This window comes from Dama dama, chromosome 4 (genome assembly GCF_033118175.1).
Source record: "Dama dama isolate Ldn47 chromosome 4, ASM3311817v1, whole genome shotgun sequence".
Lineage (NCBI taxonomy): Eukaryota > Metazoa > Chordata > Mammalia > Artiodactyla > Cervidae > Dama > Dama dama.
Genome location: NC_083684.1, coordinates 8398903 through 8421250, shown reverse-complemented (window position 1 = coordinate 8421250; position 22348 = coordinate 8398903). Strand labels below are relative to the sequence as shown.

At 40.2% G+C, this 22348-nt stretch overlaps 1 protein-coding gene and 1 pseudogene across 1 annotated transcript in view; one reads left to right on the top strand and one right to left on the bottom strand.

Moving 5' to 3' along the window:
- The window catches only part of GLG1 (golgi glycoprotein 1), a 123691-nt gene that overhangs the window by 21877 nt on the left and 79466 nt on the right, over window positions 1–22348 (top strand). The gene's annotated exons all lie outside the window — the stretch shown is intronic.
- Window positions 15569–16087, bottom strand: LOC133052294 (small ribosomal subunit protein eS19-like; annotated as a pseudogene).

Here is a 22348-nt window from a genome sequence, read left to right as displayed (position 1 = left end):
AAAAACACCATAAGTAGCTACTGTAAAGAATTACAGCTTTAAGAATACAAAACGTCAGGATCGCCAAGAGGGAGCCTTGTCTGTTGCACTAGCAGTGTCTCAGGACGCCGCGCAGCGCCAGAACCCTCTCAGGCCGCCAGCCGACTGCGCGTCTGTGGTGGCCCCTGGCCCCTCAGTCTCCGGGCGTGTGCCTGCTCACAGCAGCCCGGCTGTTGCAGGCCCGCGAGCCCAGTGCCTCTTGGAGTGCTCAGTGAGTCCCGGATGAAGAAAGAAAGTAGCATTATATTGGCTATGAGTAATTAGAAACTTAATTGTTTTAAGCTTCTCTGTACTAATGCAAACAAGGAGTATCTGATTTTTGTATTGTTTGTTTTCAACCTTGGCATCTACCAAACTGCTTGTTTTTTTGTTGTACCAGTTCAATGTACAAGTTCAAAAACAACCCCAAACTGTGCCATCCACTTTTTCCCAGTTTTTATTGTGGTAAAATATACATAACATAGAATTTACCACTTAAAACATTTTTTTTAGATCTGCAGTTCAAAATGAATTAAGTATCTTCACACTGTGAAACCATCACCAGTGTCTGCCTCCAGAACTTTTCATCATCCAAGTGACGCTGCAGCTGTTAAACCCTAACTATCCACTCTCCCTCTCCCCAGCCCCTGCACCCCCCATTCTGTTTTCTGTCTCTGAATTTGACTCCTCTAGTGCCTCATATAAGTGGAGTCATACAGTATTTGCGGAGAAGGCACCCACTCCAGTGCTCTTGCCTGGAAAATCTCATGGGCAGAGGAGCCTGGTAGGCTGCAGTCCATGGGGTCGCTAACAGTCAGACACGACTGAGCGACTTCATTTTCACTTTTCACTTTCATGCATTGGAGAAGGAAATGGCAGCCCACTCCAGTGTTCTTGCCTGGAGAATCCCAGGGATGGGGGAGCCTGGTGGGCTGCCGTCTATGGGGTCGCACAGAGTCGGACATGACTGAAGCGACTTAGCAGCAGCAGCATACAGTATTTGTCCTTTTGTGTCTGGCCTATTTCACTTAGTGTTTTCAAGTTTCATTCATGTTGTAGCATGTGTCAAAATTGCCCTTTTTAAAGCTGAATAATATTTGATTGTATGTCTAGACGATGTTTTATTTATCCATTCGGCCATCAATCAACTTGAATTGCTTCCACCTTTTGGCTCTTGTGAATAATGCTGCAATGAACATAGGTTTACAAGTATCTGAGACTCTGTTTTCAGTTCTTTTGGCTTAGAATTGCTGGATCGTATGATAATTCTGTTTTTAATTTTTTGAGGTGTGGCCATACTGTTTTCTGCAGCGGCTGCCACCAATTTACATTCCCATCAGCAGTGGACAAAGTTCTAGTTTGTTCACATCTTCTCCAACACTTGTTTGTGTACTTGTTTATTACATTATTATTTTGGCCACATCGCAGATCTTATGGGATCCTGGTTCCTCCACCAGGCTTGTACCTGGGCCGCAGCAGTGAAAGTGAGTCCTAACCACTGGATCACCAGAGACTTTCCTATTTTTTAATTTTTAAAATTATACATAAATATATATATATGTGTGTGTGTGTGTGTGTGTGTGTATTTTGCCATGCCGTGCAGCATGTGGGGTCTTAGTTCCCTGACCAGGGGTTGAACCCACATTCTCTGCATTGTAAGTATGGAGTCTTAACCACTGAACCTCCAGGGAAGTCCTAAAAATAATATTCTAATGGATGTGAAGTGATACTGTGCTTTTGATTTACATTTCCCTGATTTTTCACTGATGTTGAGCATCTTCATGTGCTTATTGGCCATTTGTATTCCGCCTTTGGAGAAATGTCTACTCAAGTCCTTTGGCCTTTTTTTAGTCAGGTTGCATTTTGTTGTTGAATTGTAGGAGTTCTTTATGAATTCCCAATATTAAACTCATGTCAGGTTAGCAGACATTTTCTCCTATCACATGGGTTGCCTTTTCACTCTGTCAGTTGTGTCCTTTGATGCACAGAAGTTTTTTATTTCGATGAAGTGTTGTTTATCTATTTTTTTCTTTCATTTGTACTTTTGCCGACATATCCAAGAAATCTTTGCCAAATTCCACATCGCAAAGTATTTCCCCTATGCTTTCTTTTAAGAGTTTTATAGTTTTAGCTCTTAAATTTAGGTCTCTGCTCCATTTTGAGTTAATTTTGTACATGCTGTAGGATAAGGGATCCAACTTTAGTCTTTTGCGTGAGGATGTTAAATTTTTCCAACATTATGTGTTGAAAGGCTGTCCTTTTCCTGTTGAATGATCTTGGTACCCTTGTTGAAAACCATTTGACCAAATATGCTAAGGTTCATTTCTGTGCACACCAGTGTGATTGTCAATAACAGTTTCTGGGCTTCTGCTCCTGGGCTTTAGCTTCCAGTAAACTGTGGTTTCCTGTTTTCACCACCTCCAGTTTTGGGACAGGGGTTTGCCCTGTGACTTCAGGTCTGGTGGATTTCAGAAGAGTTGTTGATTTTCAGTTTGTTCAGCTTTTTTCTCATTGTGAGGATGGGAATGATGATTTCCAGGCTCTCTCCCTGTCAGACCAGAAACCAGAAGTTTTCTGGGACTTTTTCAGTCCCAGACCTGGAATCAACCACTTCTGTAAGGAACTTTTGTTTCTTTTTTGTGGAGAATGGTCTTTAGAAGCCAAGGTCTGGATGCTGGATGTGCTCATTGCTACTCAGGTGTCACTGCTTCAGCAGACAGAGCCAGAAGATGTGTGTGTGCATTTATATACATGCATGTGTATAGATGTATGCACACACACGTACACAGATGTATATGTATGCGCACACGTGTGTGTATACAGACATCTCTTCATGTCTATGTGTACATATATGAGGCAACACATTCAAAGTTGATTTAGATTCATATTGATGCCTTCTGTACCACAGGGCTCATTTTAGCTTTTTCCCTTTTCATATTTATAATTTCCTTTTATGACAGTGTAAAACTTAGTTCTTTCTACAAATTATTTGATTGCTGAATCATATAAGACACTGAAATAGTTTCAGAATGCTAAAACTATGTCATTATGAGAGAGCAAACCCACTAACCAGGGTTCAGTATTTGTTTGTAGCTCTTTTTGTCATTGGACTGAAGCTATAAAGTCAAAAATCAGTGTTCATAAGCAACCCAAGTGAATCCTCCCTCCTCCATTTCCCTTCTCCTATGGTTATGCTAGTTCATTTGAAATCCAGTTAGGTTCATTTGCTTTTCTTTGGATTGCATTTTTGCCTCCCCTCATTCTTATTTTTAAAATTTTGAGTCAGTAAAAACATGGTTCTAGAATTGCTTCCCTGCTACACCTTTTACCCCATTCGCATCCTCCCACCCTTTCCTTCCCATTGCCGGAGTAGCCAGTCTCAGTTTTTAGTTTATACTTTGTATATATCAATTCACAGCAATCTTCCTTAGTTTATTCAGCCACTCTCCTGTGCTTGAGTGTTTCTTTGCTGGATTTTGCGGTTATGAGCAATACTGCAGTGAATAGTCTTGTGCTTATGTAGTTTCAGCTTCCCAGGTGGCACAGTGGTAATCCGCCTGCCAGTGCAGGAGACACAGGTTTGATCCCTGGGTCAGGAAGGTCGCCTGGAGAGGTAAAGGACAACCTGCTCCAGTATTCTTCCCTGGAAAGTTCCATGGAGAGGAGCCTGTTGGGCTACAGTCCACGGGGTCGCAAAGAGTTGGCTGAGGGACTCAGCACACACACATACATCGTTTCTTATTGTTGGAGATAATATTCCTGCAAGTGCAGTATTGTTGGCTTTTGTTGTTGCACCAACAGCATATAAGTTCAAAACAAACTAAACATCTCTGAAGTTTTGTACATTTTGTTGTTCACAAACATTAGTTGATCTCTTCAAAAATCTCTTAATAAAGGACTTGCCAGGTACTACTACAGGGTGATGTGACCTGACAGAAAAATCTCTCGCCTAACTGAATTGTTCTACAAGTGAGCATGGTAAAGTAAAACAGGAAACATCTCCTTATCTCAGATTGGTTAGCTGCTTGCTTCTAAGTCACAAAACATTGTATATGCTTCATAATTATTTTTCTTAATTAGTAATTCTTAGTTGGAATTTTTTGGAAAAGATTATATCATGTACATCTCTGCAAATGATGTGAATGAAGTACAGGCCTGTCACTCGTTAGAAAAAAGAGCTAAACAAAATTTATTAACTGTACTTATAATTTGACAAAATGGTCCCTGATTAAAAAACAAACAGAAACCTCATTGAATTTATTCTTAGTGTGGTTTGCTTCTCATGGACTTCCTATGATGAACGGTTGCTTTTCTCTTACCCCACCCTTGGATCTCTCATTTTCCTGGTAGCCCAGAAAAACCTCACTGGGATTTGTTCTTTTTTTTTTTGGCTGCACCATGCAGCATGTGGGCTCTTGGTTCCCTGACTGAGGATCAAGCCCGTGTCCCCTGCTTTGGGAAAATGGAGTCTTAACCACTGGGCCACCAGGGAAGTCCCTGGGATTTGTTCTTGATCCCATTTAAAGCAACGTTTTCAATTTAGTTGTTTGATTTAGCATCTTTATAGCTTTTTAGGATTTACATACGTGTTTGGAGCAGTGGTGCAGCATAAGATTCAACTATTCTGGAAGATCTCTTGAGTTTTTAAAACAATTTATGCATTTGCTATCTCAAACCTGGTATAGTATTGCTATTCAGCATTCCTGGGGCAGCCTCGAATACTCTGATTTAGGATACCAACTCATTTATGTGGATTATTAAGACCTGTGCTGTGCTGTTTGCTTATTGCTCAGTTGTGACCAACTCTTTGTGAACACATGGGCTGTAGCCCACCCACCAGGTTCCTCTGTCCTTAGGAATTCTCCAGGCAAGAACACTGGAGTGGGTTGCCATTTGCTCCACCAGGGGATCTTTGCAACCCAGGGATCGAACCCAGGTCTCCCGTCATTGCAGGCAGATTCTTTACCATCTCAGCCACCTGGGAAGCCCTTATTAAGGGCTGGCTCTTCAATGCAGAACTTTCAGGACACATTTACCTGTTTTCAGCTAGTTAAAGATAACTGAAATGCCTTCTTAGACTATGTTATCTTAGAAAAACATTGTTTTAGAGATCTTTTCTTAAATCTTGTCTTAGCTGGATGATTCAGGATAATCCATGCAAACAGTATTTTGGGGGAGTTAAAGCAGTACCAGCATCTCTGGACCAGATAGCTTTCTGTGTATCCCGAAGCACAGCAGAGTAAAATAGGAGTGCATCTTCAGAAAGTGCTCCCCTGCTGGCATTGATGCCTGTGTCCTGGCAGGCATGCGCATTTTGTCTCTTCCTCTTCTTTTTTTATTCAGTAGTACATACAGAGTTTTAATATATAAAAATTAAGATCAGAGTACAACCAAGTTTATAAAGTAGAACTGTTAAATCCTATTTTAGCTTTCCCTACTTTGAACTGTTTTTAGTTCTTGTATTTATCTGATTTTTAATTAGAATACCTAGGTTCTTTTTTTGTTAGACGTTATCTATTGATTTCTTACAAACGACTTATATTTAGTTCTCATAAAACACAACTGTATTTGCTCTGAAGCTGGACTTTGTAGAGCGTGGACTCCTGCAGAGCAGACTGTGCTGCACCACAGACAGGACCCATGCGAAGCAGTGGCTTTGGGATTGCGGCATTATTTGGCCAAGTTCTGCGGAAAGCTTTTACCTACTCTAGTGAGATCAATTTTGGTCTATTTCCTTCTTGTCTCAGGCTCATTTATCAATCCTGAGTAATCAACAAACAGTTTTTTAAAAAAGAGATCAAATTCATTGCTGCTTAGGTCTGATTAGTTAAAAACAAACAAACAAAAAACCAAACGAATGAAAAGAACCTACAAAGCCCCACAAAATTATGTCTTACTCATTTTTTTTAGCTTTAGCAGAGAATGGGGAGCAAGTTTAGGTCATGGCTATAAGAATGTTTTAGTGTGAGGTCAGAATACTTCAAGCAAATTATTGATTCTCCCCTTTGTGTTTTATAATGTTCACTTTTGTTTTTCTGTTATGGATTACAGTCTTTTAGAAAGCTATGCTTCTTTTGCATTTCTGGGTCCACAGTCATGGCCAGTATTAACTCTGCAGAGTTCTTTTGTTAAAAGACATTTTTAGAACCTGCTTTTTGGTGTTGATTTCCTTTGTGATTCAAACAGTATCAGGATAGATTTACTTGTGTGGGTCTGGTTCTTAAATTTGGAAAAGTTTTACCTGTTGAAAAAAAATTGCACAATGTGAAAGTTGGGAGTTAAATTTTAACTTACTTGGTAGGCAAAATGAGGGCTGCTGCCTGGGAGACAGCGTTTCAGATAGCTCTGAGAAACCCCTCCGAGGAGGCGAGGGGAGGACTGGGATATATAGGAGTTCTGCAACAAAAGGCAGGCGGAACAGTAAAAGGTTACTGCTAATTAAAGCCAGATAGTCAAGTTTAGGAATTCAGTGCTTTTCTGTGTATGGGAAGATGAGAGTCTGGGCTCACTGATCGTTGCTTTGATATGCACCTCACCACACTGGGGCCAGGATCTGTGTTTTCATTTGCTGAGTTTCCTTGGGGCTCACCTTAGGGAGTGACTGCAGTCTGATGGCTCTCAGAGGGCAGGTACCCTTTTTCCTTCCCGAGTTTCCTCAGGGCTCAGCAGCTCATGCTGATGACTTTGACATCTTTGTTTACTGATATGGCAGGACATAACAGCCTTCATTTCTTGAACTATTCCATTTCTTATACTCTACATAAGAAGACCTTAGGGTACACGTCTGGATCATTTGACAGACATCTCCTGAATTGGCATCCAGTTTCTAAGTTTCTCTTAATAGCTACTGAAAACACTATTTGTATAAAACTCAGCAGTAAATTTATTTACCCTTTGATAAGCTGGTATATTAGGCAGCACAAATACAAAAACTCTTGCCTTAGGCTTAGCTTTTTAGTAGTCCTAGAGACTTAATTCTCCTTCTTGATGGTTATCAGAACCTCCGTAGGCTTTGGTATCAGCAAAAGAAAACTAGGATGATCCTTTGAAAGTTATTTTTGTGTGTTTATATTGAAGCCCAGGTTTATGGAGGGTAGGGTCCCATGTATAAAGTATGATAAGTCATTGGAAAAAAATGATTTGCCCTCAGTAAGATCTTAATGTCTGTTTTTCTAAATTAGAATCAGTACACGACTTCCTCCAAAAAATAAAAATAGAAATAAAAATAAAAATAAAAATAGTGTCTTCAGGTACTCATTCAGGATCATGAGTAAACCTTGTCAAAGTTTACATTTTAAGTGAAAAATGTAACCTTCAGTAAGGTTCTTTGCTTTTTCGGCTTAGCAGGTCTTGTTAAAGCATTACCAAATAGCTATTAAATTAAGATCTAGAGTAGATTAGTTCTCTAATTTCTTCACAGCCTTGTCTTTTGAAGCACCTATTCATGCTCATTAGTATCTTAGACTGAAGATTGCAAACTACAGCCCGTGGCCCAAATCCAGCCCACAACCTGGTTTTGTGTCTCTGGAGGTAAGAGTTGTCTTTCCAGTTTTCAAAAGGTTAAAAGAAGACACTACACGATTGTGGAGGTTGTTTGTACAGCAAAACCTCAAATACTGTGTGTCTCTTCACAGAACATGCAGAACGTTTTCTCATTGTTCAGTATATCACGTGTGTGTTACTCTGTGCATTTATTTTTGGCTGTGCAGGGTCTCTGTTGCCAAACTCAGGCTGTCTAGCTGTGGCCAGCGGGGGCCCAGTAGTCTTTGCCTACTTCATAGAGTGTGTTATTTCTTTGAGGCTGTATTTTGATGTTAAATTGGGTGGTGTGGTTGGTTTGGTTGGGAGTTTGAATAGAAAAGTTTTAAAGAATTTTAAAAGAAAAAAATTTGGTTATAATGCTTTGTCACTTATCATATTTTATTGAATCTAAAACATATTTTTCACCTTAACATTTAGAAAATATTTTTATTTATTTATTTGGCTGTGCTGGGTCTTAGTTGCACCATGCTGGCTCTTTTGGTTGTGTTTCGTGGAGCCTAGTTCCCTGACCAGGGATTGAACCCCAGCTGTCTGTATTGGAGTCTTAGACACTGGGCCAGTAAGGAAATCACATGTATCTTAAATTTTATGACAAAATTATAGTCGGCAGTGCCCCCCCCCAAGTGGTAAATAAAATAATAAAATCAATAAAGCATGGTTCATCTATTCTATTCATTTACATTATTTGTTAGGTGCACTGTTTTCTTGTTCCTTATATTGATTCCACCCCTTCTTATTTGGATATTGCAGCCAAATTCATTATTTTGGAAATCTTTAATCCTTTAAAGATTGAAGATCTAAAATCCTTTAAAGGATTTATTTGGGGGTTTATTTTAATTCTGAGATTTGTAATTTAAGTTAGACAATAAGTGTGCATGCGTGCTCAGTCGTGTCCCACTCTTTGTGACCTCATGGACTGTAGCCTGCCACTCTCCTCTTGCCATGGGTTTTTCCAGGCAGTAATACTGGAGTGAGTTGTCATTTCCTTCTCCAGGGGATCTTCCCGTCCCAGATATCGAACCCACCTCTTTTGCATTGGCAGGCAGATTCTTTCGCACTGTACCAACTAGGAACATAATAAGCACCATCATCCATATTTAGTAACAGAACAATTTAAGAAAATGAGCAGTTAACAGTTTGAGTAGCCCAGTATCCTGATTTGCTGCTGTCTGTTAACAAATGGCCTGCAGCCTGGTCTTCTGTGTTAGTTACAGTTTTGCTGAATATACTGTAAAAGAACCTTAACCAGAAAACCAGTTTAGCTTTAGCCTGACTTGAGGTTTTCTTGGGTGTTTGCAGCTGAGAAGTACCTGTGAGTTCATAGTAGTATTCTGTTGATGGGAAATGTTGAATAACTAGAAATTATATACTAATTGTTATTTAGGCCTTTTTACATCCAAAAGTAAGCCACTTTGTATTACAGAGACAATACATTTTTTAAAACCTTATATGTTAGTGCAGAGTCACAAGTCAGTAACTTCAAAAAAGGCAAGCCAAATAAAAAGGGGAGGAAGGTGGGGATTAATGCCCACAATAAATATACAGACGTAAGCTTTTTAATTTGTCAGTGATTCTAAACCCTAGTTGTACCTAGGATGGTTTTTAAAAAATACCCAGAAGTCTCACATAAATAAATCAGAATGTTTGGAGTTGGTTGCTGGCAAGGACACTATTACTATGTATTATAGAAGCAAAATTGTTGTAGATTTACCTGTACTGCTTTGTTTCCTCCTCAATACTTCTTACATCTCTAAGCTTCCGTCTAGGACCACTTTCCTTCTGCCTACATTTAAAAAAAATATCTTCTAGTGAGAGTCTCCTGCTGGCCAGCTGTCAGGTTTTGTTTGTTTAGAAATGTCTTTATTCTCCTACTCTTAAAAGATATTTTTGCTGGGTCTAGGTATCAATTATCTATTTCTGATATGTCTGAATGCCGAATTCCAAAGAATAGCAAGGAGAGATAAGAAAGCCTTCCTAAGTGATCAATGCAAAGAAATAGAGGAAAACAATAGAATGGGAAAGACTAGAGATCTCTTCATGAAAATTAGAGATATCAAGGGAACATTTCAGGCAAAGATGGGCTCTATAAAGGACAGAAATGGTATGGACCTAACAGAAGCAGAAGATAGTAAGAAGAGGTGGCAAGAATACACAGAAGAACTGTACAAAAAAGATCTTCACGAACCAGATAATCACAATGGTGTGATCACTGACCTAGAGTCAGACATCCTGATGTGAAGTCAAGTGGGCCTTAGAAAGCATCACTACGAACAAAGCTAGTGGAGGTGATGGAATTCCAATTGAGCTATTTCAAATCCTGAAAGATGATGCTGTGAAAGTGCTGCACTCAATATGCCAGCAAATTTGGAAAACTCAGCAGTGGCCACAGGACCAGAAAAGGTCAGTTTTCATTCCAATCCCTAAGAAAGGCAATCCCAAAGAATGCTCAAACTACCACACAATTGCACTCATCTCACATGCTAGTAAAGTAATGCTCAGAATTCTCCAAGCCAGCTTCAGCAATATGTGAACTGTGAACTTCCAGATGTTCAAGCTGGTTTTAGAAAAGGCAGAGGAACCAGAGATCAAACTGCCAACATCCATTTGATCATAGAAAAAGCAAGAAAGTTCCAGGAAAACATCACTTCTGCTTCTTTGACTATGCCAAAACTTTTGACTGTGTGGATCACAACAAACTGAAAAATTCTTTAAGAGATGGGAATACCAGACCACCTGACCTGCCTCCTGAGAAATCTGTATGCAGGTAAAGAAGCAACAGTTAGAACCAGATATGGAGCAACGGACTGGTTCCAAATTGGGAAAGCAGTACGTCAAGGCTGTATATTGTCACCCTGCTTATTTAACTTATATGCAGAGTACATAATGCAAAATGCTGGGCTAGATGAATCACAAGCTGGAATCAAGATTGCAGGGAGAATTATTAATAACCTCAGATATGCAGATGACACCACCCTTATGGCAGAAAGTGAAGAAAAACTAAAGAGTCTCTTGATGAAAGTGAAAGGGGAGAGTGAAAAAACTGTCTTAAAACTCAACATTCAAAAGGTCATGGCATCCGGTCCCATCATTTCATGGCAAATAGATGGGAAACTGGAAACAGTGACAGACTTTATTTTCCTGGGCTCCAAAATCACTGCAGGTGGTGACTGCAGCCATGAAATTAGAAGATGCTTGCTCCTTGGAAGAAAAGCTATGGCCAACCTAGATAGCACACATATTAAAAAGCAGAGACATTACTTTGCCAACAAAGGTCCATTTAATCAAGGCTATGGTTTTTCCAGTAGTCATGTATGGATGTGAGAGTTGGGCCATAAAGAAAGCTGAGCACTGAAGAATTGACGCTTTTGAACCGTGGTATTGGAGAAGACTCTTGAGAATCCCTTGTACTGCAAGGAGATCCAACCAGCCCATCCTAAAGGATTGAAGGCGGGAGGAGAAGGGGACGACAGAGGATGAGATGGTCGGATGGCATCACCAACTCAATGGACATGAGTTTGAGTAAGCTCCAGGTGTTGGTGATGGATAGGGAAGCCTGGTGTGCTGCAGTCTATGGGGTCGCAAAGAGTCGGACACAAGTGAGCAACTGAACTGAAGTGAACTGAAATATTTCATTGACCAGAGCAAGTCAGATGGCCAAGCCCGCATTCCCAAGAATGGAGAGATTAGATTCCCTCTCTTGAGGACCTGTTGTATAGCACAGCAAATTCTATACTCAGTGATCTGTGGTGACCTAAGTGGGAAGGAACTCTAAAAACGAGGGGATATATGTGTACGTGTAACTGGTTCACTGTGCTTTATAGTAGAAACTAACACAACATTGTAAACCAGCTATACTCCAATTTAAAAAAAGACAAATGAGAAGGATTTGTGGCCTTAAAAAAAATCAATCACAGTCTAGTATTTTAGCTTGGAATATTTTTTCTTGCAGCACATTTTCTTTCTACTGTTTTGGCTTTCACTGTTGCTGCTGAGCAGCTAATTCCTATGGCTTCTTTACAGACTTTTTGTCTTTGTGTTCTCTTGTTCATTTGTGTTCTCTTGTTCAGTATAAATGAAAATGTTTTGCAGCGATGAATCAGAGTCAATCCTATTTTCAACAAGTTTCAGTTCAGTTCAGTTGCTTAGTCATGTCTGACTCTTTGCGACCCCATGAATCGCAGCACGCCAGGCCTCCCTGTCCATCACCAACTCCTGGAGTTTACTCACACTCATGTCCATCGAGTCGGTGATGCCATCCAGCCATCTCATCCTCTGTCAGAGGTATCAAATTTTCAAAACTATTACATTTTGATGATGCAAGTGCAAAAAAAAAATCAGAACCAATGAGAAGTTAGAATCTATTAAAGATGTTTTTGAAATCTGGAATTGTGGATATGTTCTAGGTTTGTGATTAACAGTTGATAGGCATCTGGGTGTATGTATACCTTCAAATTCAGGAAAATATAGACTAAATATTTGGGCTTATTCTGTTAAAATGTATGTTAAGATTTCTAATATAATTTTTCACTTTCTGATAGAATTTTCATTTCATTCTACTGTACATTATTCATAAAATATTTTCCATGAAGTATTTAATATAAAAATGATAAATGATCATTTTTTTCTATTATTCTAAAGGTTAGGGCTTCCCTGGTGATTCAGCTGGTAAAGAATCTGTCTGTGATGTGGGAGACCTGTGTTCGATTCCTGGGTTGGGAACCTCCCTTGGCGAAGGGAATAGCTACCCACCCCAGTATTCTGGCCCGGCAAATTCCACGAACTGTATAGTCCATGGGGTCGCAAAGCATTGGACACAACTGAGTGACTAACACTTTCACCTTCATTTTCATTTGTTACCTCTTTATTGTTTTTTAGAAGATTTTTTTTTAATAGGATTTTTATCTTCCAACATTTTTAGTTGTTTATAATTTGAGGATTGTTCCAAAAAATCTAGCCTACCATTACCAGAAATGGATTATACCCCTACATATTTTTTAAAGCTTTTTTACGTATACTTGATTCAGGATACTATTGATCAAGCAGTAGCTTAATAGCTGGGAGCCATAGTTTACGAGGGGAAACCCAAGAGTCATTAAAGTCAAGTGTAGCATTTCAGTTTAAACATATACCCCTCCCCAACGAAAGAAAATATTTTTATTATCTTTAGGGTTTTTGAGTTAGTCAGATATATTTGTGGCTCTAGGAAGTTGAGTGTTACCAGTGTAGAAATTCAGCCTTGGTGTGTTTTTAAAAAGTGGTTACCGAGACACTGATTGATGGCTGTTGCAGTGCCTGGATGACAGAAGATCACCCACCTCATACTTGGTGTGACATGCTTAGTGGAAACATAACATTAAAACATTTACGGCAACCCTATTTGGAAGGTAGCTTAAGGATATTTATTTTAGGGTTCAATTTTTTTATAGTGAGTCATTTTTCTAAGCTGCCTTATATATATACACAGCAAAGCAGTAGTAATTTGACATTCTCTAGTCGAAATCTACAGATGAGATGTAAAAGAATTTGATGTAATTATTTTGTTTCCTTCTACCAAAACCCACATTTTCTTCAGTTATTTTCTCTTGTATTTACAAGCTCTGTTGCTAAGGAAGTGACAGTTTTTCTTGACACTTAACAAGTGGCTTTGTCTGTCAGTCCTCTTTAAGAATGCGGTTTATGCGAGTTCCCTGGTCTAGTGGTTGGTGTTTTCACTGCCATGGCCTGGATTCAGTCCCTGGTTGGGGAGCTGAGATCCTGTAAACTGTACAGCATGACCAAAAAAAAAAAAAAGAATGTGGTTTATAGTGTTGTTCTGGACTACACAAACTAGGAATTAAGGTATTTAAATACTGTACGAAGATCAAATATTTTGGTAACTTACAGTAGGCTGTTGCTGTGAGTCTTGGGTCTTGAGGTTAGTGGTCTCAAGTTAGACATGTTTTTTCTTGAACAGCAAAGCAGATGTTTTAGAGCAGTGTGTCAGAGACTTGGGAGAAGATAAATCAAGCTCGTGTAATGGTGAACGGATGCTTAGTCGCTGATACTTGTGTCTCTACTCATATTGTATAAATGACGCAGGTGATAGAAGAAATAAATTAATAAATGTAGTTGTGCTGTAAAAAATGAGACTGTTGTCCCTTACGTGATTTGACTACTGTGCACCTTGTAACATGCTCACGCATAGTACTTGGGTTTATTATAATTAAGGTCAACACTGATATTTTCCATTTTGCATAGTGAATTATGTCTAGTTTCATTGTCACCTGAGAAAGTCACAATAAAGTCAAACTGGAATTATTCCAAGTACTGAATAATCCAGAATGCTTTGAATTACAAAATTGAGTATGTTAGTATTTACCAGGCTGTAGATCTAGAACCATTGTTATGAAAACATAAGCAAGTTCTCTTCCTGCACTTGTCTTTTTGTTTATTATTTTTTGTTTTCTCTCTTGGCTTTTGCATTCTTGTAGTAGTTGTAGCAGCAATTGCTACAAACCAACGGCAGCAAAATTCTGTTTCTTGGTTGGTTTTTGTCTTTGAGGAAACAAATTTGATGACTTCTTTCCAGAGCTAATTACATGTCATCAGCTTATGGGCCTTCCAGAGAGGTAGGCATTTTCTTTGCAATAGTTGCACAAAACCCTGATTTTGTTTGTTTTGCCGTGAATCTGTCACTGAAATCCCCTCCAGTGTTTTGGTGCCCTACAGCTGTAGCCAGGGATCTGTTAACAGAATGTATTTAATACTGAGGGCTAAACTTAGTAGTTTGCCATCTGCCTGTTAAAAAACAAATGAGACTAACAAATAAGCAGGTTAAAATTTAGTAACTCTTGTAGGCCTTCTTGAAAAATGTAATTTAGGAGGCTGACAGATCCCATTGAGATTAAATAGATAATGGGTATGAAAATGTGTCTTGTTACTTTGGGAAGATATAAGACAGAAGTTGCTGTTAATGTGCTTTGGAAGTAAACAGGCCCATTTGCCAGAATATTAAAAAAAAAAAAAGTCTTAAAAGTACCATGTTCCTTTTTCCTATCTCCTTAAATTTCACTGGGTAACTTCATCGCGTTTAACGTATAGTGTACATAATACTACTGCATTTCTTTTTTTAAAAAAAAAGAGACCTTTACTGTGCTGTCATTACAACTTTAAATAAATGTGGACTAGATTTTTTTTTTTTTTTTACCATTTATTTTTATTAGTTGGAGGCTAATTACTTTACAATATTGTAATGGTTTTTGCCATATATTGACATGAATCAGCCATGGATTTACATGTATTCCCCATCCCTATCCCCCCTCCCGCCTCCCTCCCCACTCCATCCCTCTGGGTCTTCCCAGTGCACCAGCCCCAAGCACTTGTCTCATGCATCCAACCTGGGCTGGTGATCTGTTTCAGCCTTGATAATATACATGTTTCGATGCTGTTCTCTCAAAACATCCCACCCTCGCCTTCTCCCACAGAGTCCAAAAGTCTATTCTGTGCATCTGTGTCTCTTTTTCTGTTTTGCATATAGGGTTATCGTTACCATCTTTCTAAATTCCATATATATGTGTTAGTATACTGTATTGGTCTTTATCTTTCTGGCTTACTTCAGTCTGTATAATGGGCTCCAGTTTCATCCATCTCATTAGAACTGATTCAAATGAATTCTTTTTAATGGCTGAGTAATATTCCATGGTGTATATGTACCACAGCTTCCTTATCCATTCGTCTGCTGATGGGCATCTAGGTTGTTTCCATGTCCTGGCTATTATAAACAGTGCTGCGATGAACATTGGGGTGCACGTGTCTCTTTCAGATCTGGTTTCCTCGGTGTGTATGCCCAGCAGTGGGATTGCTGGGTCATATGGCAGTTCTATTACGTGGACTAGATTAAAGAGTAGTAAGTTATTGTTTCTTTTGCCTTTATCAGAGTGAGAGTTAAGTAAAAAGTATATGTTCCTCACTATGTCAGGAGTTGTGATTGTTTTGTAGTAACAGGCAGTCCTATCCACACGAGTTTTTTTGTTTTTTTTTAACATGAGTGAGGCAATTTATTGACCCAACATCATTTGTTCTAATGCTTCTTGTTGGCAGCTGCCACCTGTCCAGCGATTCTGTCCAGATCTCTCTGTCCCTGAGGCGTCAGTTTGTGGCCCCCACCTTGGTCCTTTTCCACCATTTTCAGCCTCTCCAGGGCTTGGAGGACCCGCTGGGCCACGCCCTTGGAGCCTCTGCTGAAGTGGCTGAGCATGGTGCCGTTCCTCTGACGCCCCCCATAGATCTTGGCCATGGAGCCAACCCCAGCACCACCCCGGAGGTACAGGTGCCGTGCCGTGGAAGCAGCTCGTGTGTAGAACCAGTTCTCATCGTAGGGAGCACATTCTTTATGCTTGGCCAGCTTGCCGGTGTCCACCTATTCAGGGACTTTCAGCTTCCCGGACTTTTTGAGGAAAGCTGCCCAAGCTCTGACGAACTCCTGCTGGTTCACGTCTTTTACAGTAACTCCAGGCACTGTGCGGCCTCCGCGCTGCCAGCCAGGGGAAAAAAGGCCCAAACGAGTTTAACGTAAAAAGAGAGTTGACTTCATATAACTGAAGATGAGGTATACCAGCTGGCTTTGGGCCTGAGTCGATCCGGGGCCCGTCCTCCTAGCTGGACCGGGTCCCCTGGTGCTGTGCACTGCTGGGCTGGCGTCCCGCACAGCCTCCCTGCGGCGGCAAGGTGGCCCAGGAGCCTCTCCCGGCACCTCCATCTGTGCTAGCATTGTCTGCACTTATTTTATTGTTTGTCATCATCCACGTCCCTGAACCACTGATGAACATTCCCGGGAGTTTTACTTCTGAGTGACCCAAATCAAAAACAGTCCTATGTCCTGGGAACCCGGTGTTTTGAACTCACTTCTTTCATTGGAATAAAGAGATACTTGTCAGTTTGCTTATTTCACATTTCAAAGAGTTGGCATTGTAAACTTTACTGCAGTCGTGGGGAGCCAGGCTGGAGCTGAAGGAGATTACTGGCTGCAGGTAATTGAACTTACTGTGTTCCTTCCACCGAAACTCAGAGCAGAGGAGATGAGGAGCACGTGTACAGCCTGGCTAGCGCACTCCTCCCTCCCTCTCAGTCAGAGGCAGGGCCAGGGTTCCATCACGAGAACTGTAGATCCTGGCTGTTTTTGAGAACTTTATAGTAAAGTTTTGGTGTTTCGCTGATTTAAAATTTTCAGTCTCTGTGCAATCATATTTCCATATATTAAAAATAAATTTAAACCTTTTCTAGTCAGAAGTGTTACTAACAATCTGTAAAAGCAAAGAAAAGTAAATGACATTTGGGTAAGTCACACTTTATTTTCTCAACAGAAGTAAGATGTGTCCCCTTTGTACCCCCTATCCTTTTTGCCACTGTCACCACCTTTTATTTCATATGTTAAAATAGTTGGAAAAGCTCCATCACAGTATCTCTAGCTCATAGGTCAAGAGACTGGATCCTTGTGGTACAGGATATGTAATTTTAGTCAAGATGTTCTCCTGTAGCAAATTCAAAACTCCAGATTTGAGGAGACCATTGAGGAGTCTGAAAGATTTCCTTGGATTCTTTTCTTGGACAGGGACATTTTCCTTTTCTTAGCTTCTTAGTTAGTTATAGTTTTGCAGCACCTAAAACGTTTTGTCCTCTGACATTTACATTCTTCCTGTATTATATATATATATTTCATTCAAACCTCAGCAGTATGTATTGTTTAAAATAATTAACATTTAAATATTTCTATTGTTTCTTTAATTTTCTGCGGGATGTTTTTATTTTTCTAGCATGGTGACCAAACTGGTGAAGAAAAATTATGTTGTTATCTTCCACTTCCCCAATAATCATTTATTAATGTACTTTCTACATTCTGGGCTTCCCAGGTGGCATTAGTGGTGGAGAAACTGCCTGCCAGTGCTGCAGGAGACACAAGAGGCACACATGTTCGATCCCTAGGTCGGGAGGATCCTCTGGAGAAGGGAATGGTAACCCACTCCAGTATTCTAGCCTGGGAAATTCTATGAACAGAGGAGCTGTTCACAGTGGTGGGCTACCGTCCATGGGGTTGTAACGAGTCGGACATGGCTGAGCACGCAGCATATTGCCATATTCTACATTCTAGGTATTCATACAAATCAAGGATACTCTTTCTGTCTCTCCAGAAATTTTTGTCTCATATAGCATGACTGAATGATGTGTGAAAGGCACATTGGAGCAGACCAAGGTATGGAGGCCAAAAAGAGAGACCCGCTCAGAGATTGTCATCTAGAAAATGAGGATTTGGGCTAAAGCAAAGACACAAGGCAAGGAGGAGAGGGAAGCACTACGGAAAACAGTTGACTAAAGAAAAGAACTAATTTAGGGGACTCGCAGGAGAAAAAGGAATCAGAAGTAAACCTGGAGTTCCATTGGGTGTGTGGGGGTTGCTTACTTGGGGAATGATGATGCCTTGGTAGAAAGGGGAGCTGACTTGGGGACAAAAACTGATTCTATTAAATAAATAAATGGGAAAGAAGAGAGATCTTTTATACAGAAGAATTAAAAATAATTTATAGATACTTCCTCTTCCAGGAGGTAAAGCTTCACTCCCCACTCCCCTTCTGCGTGTGGCCCGCACTCAGGGAACTGCTTCCAAAGAGTGGACTGAAAAGGTGGAGGGGAGTCCTGCGCACCCCCTTGGCCAGGTGACCAGAGTTGGCATCATTAGCATGTATGCCTTTGATGTGACGTGTTGTGAATGGCACTTCTTCCCCAAAAGAATTTATCTTTTAAGTAAAAAACAAAAGTTTATCCTACGAGGAAAGCCATCACACAAACCCAGATTGAGGGACATTCTGCAAAACACCTGACCAGGCTCCTCAAAAGTGTCAGGTCATTAGAAACACAGAAGCCAAGGAGATCAGACTAAATCCCGGATGGGGATGATGTTTGGCCAGATTATCAGGGCACCTGTTGGCCCAGTTGGGTTGACACATAATCTTGTGTCACTGTCCAAAAACTAAGAGAGGATGGAGGGTTAAAGAAGGTAAAGGTTAAGGAGGAGAGAGTTGTTTTTTAAATGTTGAAAACAGCAGAAAGCCAAAAGGTGGGATAGAGAAGAATGAGGAGGGTCTGCCCCTCTAAATCCTCTGAGGTGTTCCCAGAGTCAACGGTATTTTATCCACCTCTCTTGGGACATCCCTTTTCTTCTGACTACTCCAGTCCCAAAGTGGGGCCAAAGTAACTAATATATAAAACTTTCCTCAGCTCTTAAGGGGAAAAGCAAGTCCCTCCCCACCCCCCGACTCCTGCCCAAGAGAGAAAGCAGATTCTTCACATCCTCTGAAAATGTCTTGAGGTTCTCAGGTACTCAAATTTATGAATGTGTATCCATGGATGCAAGGATAAAAGTCATATTGGTTAAAGTTAAACTTGCATGTTATAAAGCAGGTGTTCAGTGAGTTAGCAAATATTATAAAATCCTAACTTAACCTTTTAGGTACAGCCTTCAATAATATAGTCAAACATTTATGCACACTCTTTCATGTTGTTATTCATCTTTTATAATTGAACATACGGAAGACTGGTTTTAGGCCAGAAGACAATAAATTAAATTTGAAATACTTCTAGTATTTAGCACTCTCTTTTTTCCCTTCTAAGCCCAATAAAATATTCTAATAATTTCACAAAGATAAAACTTAAGAAATGATACTGCCAAAGATGAAATATTGTTGGGCTCTTAGTAACTCCACTCCATAGCTCACAAGTTTGCCAGCTGGTAAGTATAGAATTTAAAATCAACATGTACAAACCTCTTAGGTACGTAGGTGTGTAGTGTGTGAAAATCAGGCTGTGAGTGCTGAGGCCCGTCTGTGTGTTAAACTTGCTGATTTGGCGGAGCCGTGTCTTTGTTTGCTGCAGGCTTTAGGTGCTGCGTGTGGGTCTGGTTCCCTGACTAGGGCTCAGGCGCCGCCTGTGTTGGGAGTGTGGCGCCTGAAGTGCTGGATCAACAGGGAAATCCCCATAACTGGTCTTCTAAATTATTTTTTTCCATTTTACCACAGAATCCTATAAAATAAACTGAAGGAAGTTACATCTTTTTATATTAGCATCTCATCTTTATTGGGGTATCTGTTAGTAGGTTCACTATTGAGCAGAGAGCTAGTTAAAGTGACAAAACAGTGATGTCATTGAATTTGCAAGCTGAGGAAATTAATAAGATACATCTATCAAGAGATATTTTTATTCACACACTTTGCTGAAGTTCTTGGGTATGACATAGTTCTTTTTCTGACTATTCATTTTCATCATGATTTAATGATGTCCCATATGACTTTTAGTAACCAACTGATTTTTAGCAGTAATATATTTAGAAAAGTGTAGAAAACCATTTATTAAAGAAATTCTGTCTTAATTTTCAAACAAAGTAGGATTTAAATAGTACTGAGGAATTGTGCCAATTGATTTTTATTCCCTAAGACTATGTGCGATAAGATTATGTTTGTGCGAATAGTAATTCCCAAGTATCTCTTCTAAAGGACTGTTTTGTGTTGTATCTGGTTCTTAAAAGACTTCTGTTACTGAGGTTTACCACTGTTGTAAACTATGTTGCCATGGGTGAGAATGTTGTGTGCATATGCTTTAGTTGAAGTTACTTTTTGGCTTGTAGGATCTTAGTTCCCCAAGGAGGGATGGAACCTGGTCCCACTGCAGTGAAATCAGGGTGTTCTAACCACCAGATCTCCAGGGAATTCCCATGGTTGAGGATTTTTAATAATCCCATAATAAACCTAGATTGATAATTTGCATCTTTGTATATGTGAATGCAACTGTTATCAGATCAGTCAGTTGAATTGCTCAGTTGTGTCCGACTCTTTGTGACCCCAAGGACTGCAGCATGCCAGGCTTCCCTGTCCATCACCAACTTCTGGAGCCTGCTCAGACTCATGTCCATTGAGTCGGTGATGCCATCCAACCATCTCATCCTCTCTTGTCTCCTCCTGCTTTCAATCTTTCCCAGCATCAGGATCTTTTCCAGTGAGTCAGCTCTTCGTATCAAGTGGCCAGAGTATCAGAGTTTCAACTTCAGCATCAATCCTTCCAGTGAATATTCAAACCGATTTCTTTTAGGATTGACTCATTTGATCTCCTTACAATCCAAGTATTATCTGATGGGTGCTTCTATAAAAGCTATTACCAAATTATGGAATTTAGATATACAGTGAAAACCCAGCTTTTGACAGCTACAAGAAGACCAAAATAATGCCACAGTATAATAAGAATTGGAATGGAAGCTGCTGTAGAGTCTGTATTTTAAAGAATCTTTCAGAGAATTCCTTGTCAGTCCAGTGGTTAGGAGCCTGTGCTTACACTGAGGGGGTGCATGGATTTGATCACTGGTTGGGGAGCTAAAATCCTGCAAGGCGTGCAGCCTGGCCAAAAAAAAAAAAAAGGAATATTCCAGAATATTGCTAATACTGTTAAGCTAGAATCTGTCAGACAATCAAATTTTGAACAAAGATAAAACACAGGTCCTGTAACGCAAGCATGAACTTAAATACAAATTAAAAGGGAAAATTCCTCTCTTCCAGTAGAGGCAGTAAAATCTGGATTTGGTGAGTTAGCTGGGACAATGGAGATTCTCTCTTAGTTGTAGCCCACGCTAACTGTGCTGAGGTGTGCCTGCTGGGGACACTGAAGGCAAATCCTGAGTGAAGCTACTCATATTCTTCTGGGTCCCTGTGTGCTTGAAGTGACCCAGCCTAGCTTATATTTTTTTAAAAAAATGCTTTTGTAGAGACTGAGCAATCCACCTCATACACTAATTTACCACACTGGTAAATTAGTGGTATATTTATATAAGAAACCAGATTTCCCTCCTCATTATTTGAGTGTGGTATAATAAAAAATATATTTGGTCTTTATCCCCAGTTCCTGGCACCGAACTCCTAAAACCCTTGGAATTTCCTAAGTAATAGGATTTCCTTTGTTACTTCATAACAAGCCCACTTCAGTACACTTGAGTTTATGCTAATGAAGTGATTTAAGAGGGGGCCCCTTGGTAGCCTTGGGATGGGCTGGTCATTGGAAAGAGTGCTTAGAAAGTTTGGAACTTTCAGTCCGACCTGCCAGCCTCCAAGGATGGAATGGGATGTCTCCCTGGAGACTGAGCTTTTTACAAACTCAAACTAGAAGACCCACGGAGCTTCTGTGTTGGTGAACAGATCAAGATGCCAGGAACAGACAAGATGCCATGTCCGGAGTGGGCATGGAAACTCTTCCCTTTGTTTCTGAGTTGTATCTTTTATGGTAAACTGCTAAATGCACATAAAGTGTTTTCCTGAGTTCTGTGATTTGGTCTAGAGAATTATTAAACTTCAGGAGGGGGTCATGGGAACCCCTAAGTTTGTAGCCAAGTCAGACAGAAGAATTAACAAGTGTCCTTGGGACCTGAGAGTCATGACTGACATCTGAAGTAAGAGCAGTCTTATGAAACCAAGCCCTTAACTTGTGGGGTCAGGTAGTTAGTGTGACAATGAAAATTCATCAGTAGTCAGTATATGAAAGAAGTGGAAAATTGTATTCAAGCTACATTTGAGGATTACATCCTGGGAAGAAGTCTCAGAAGGCTCTGAGAACTGTGAGCTTTTTTAGACAGAGGGCTGTACGTGAAATGACATGTTATTGGCAGTTTACACAATGCAGATCTAAGCATGGCTCCTTAGACCATCAGGAGGGAGTGTTATCCTTTAAGGAGTTGTCTTGTTGACTCTTTTCAGTGCAGTGGGTATTTCTACCGATGGGG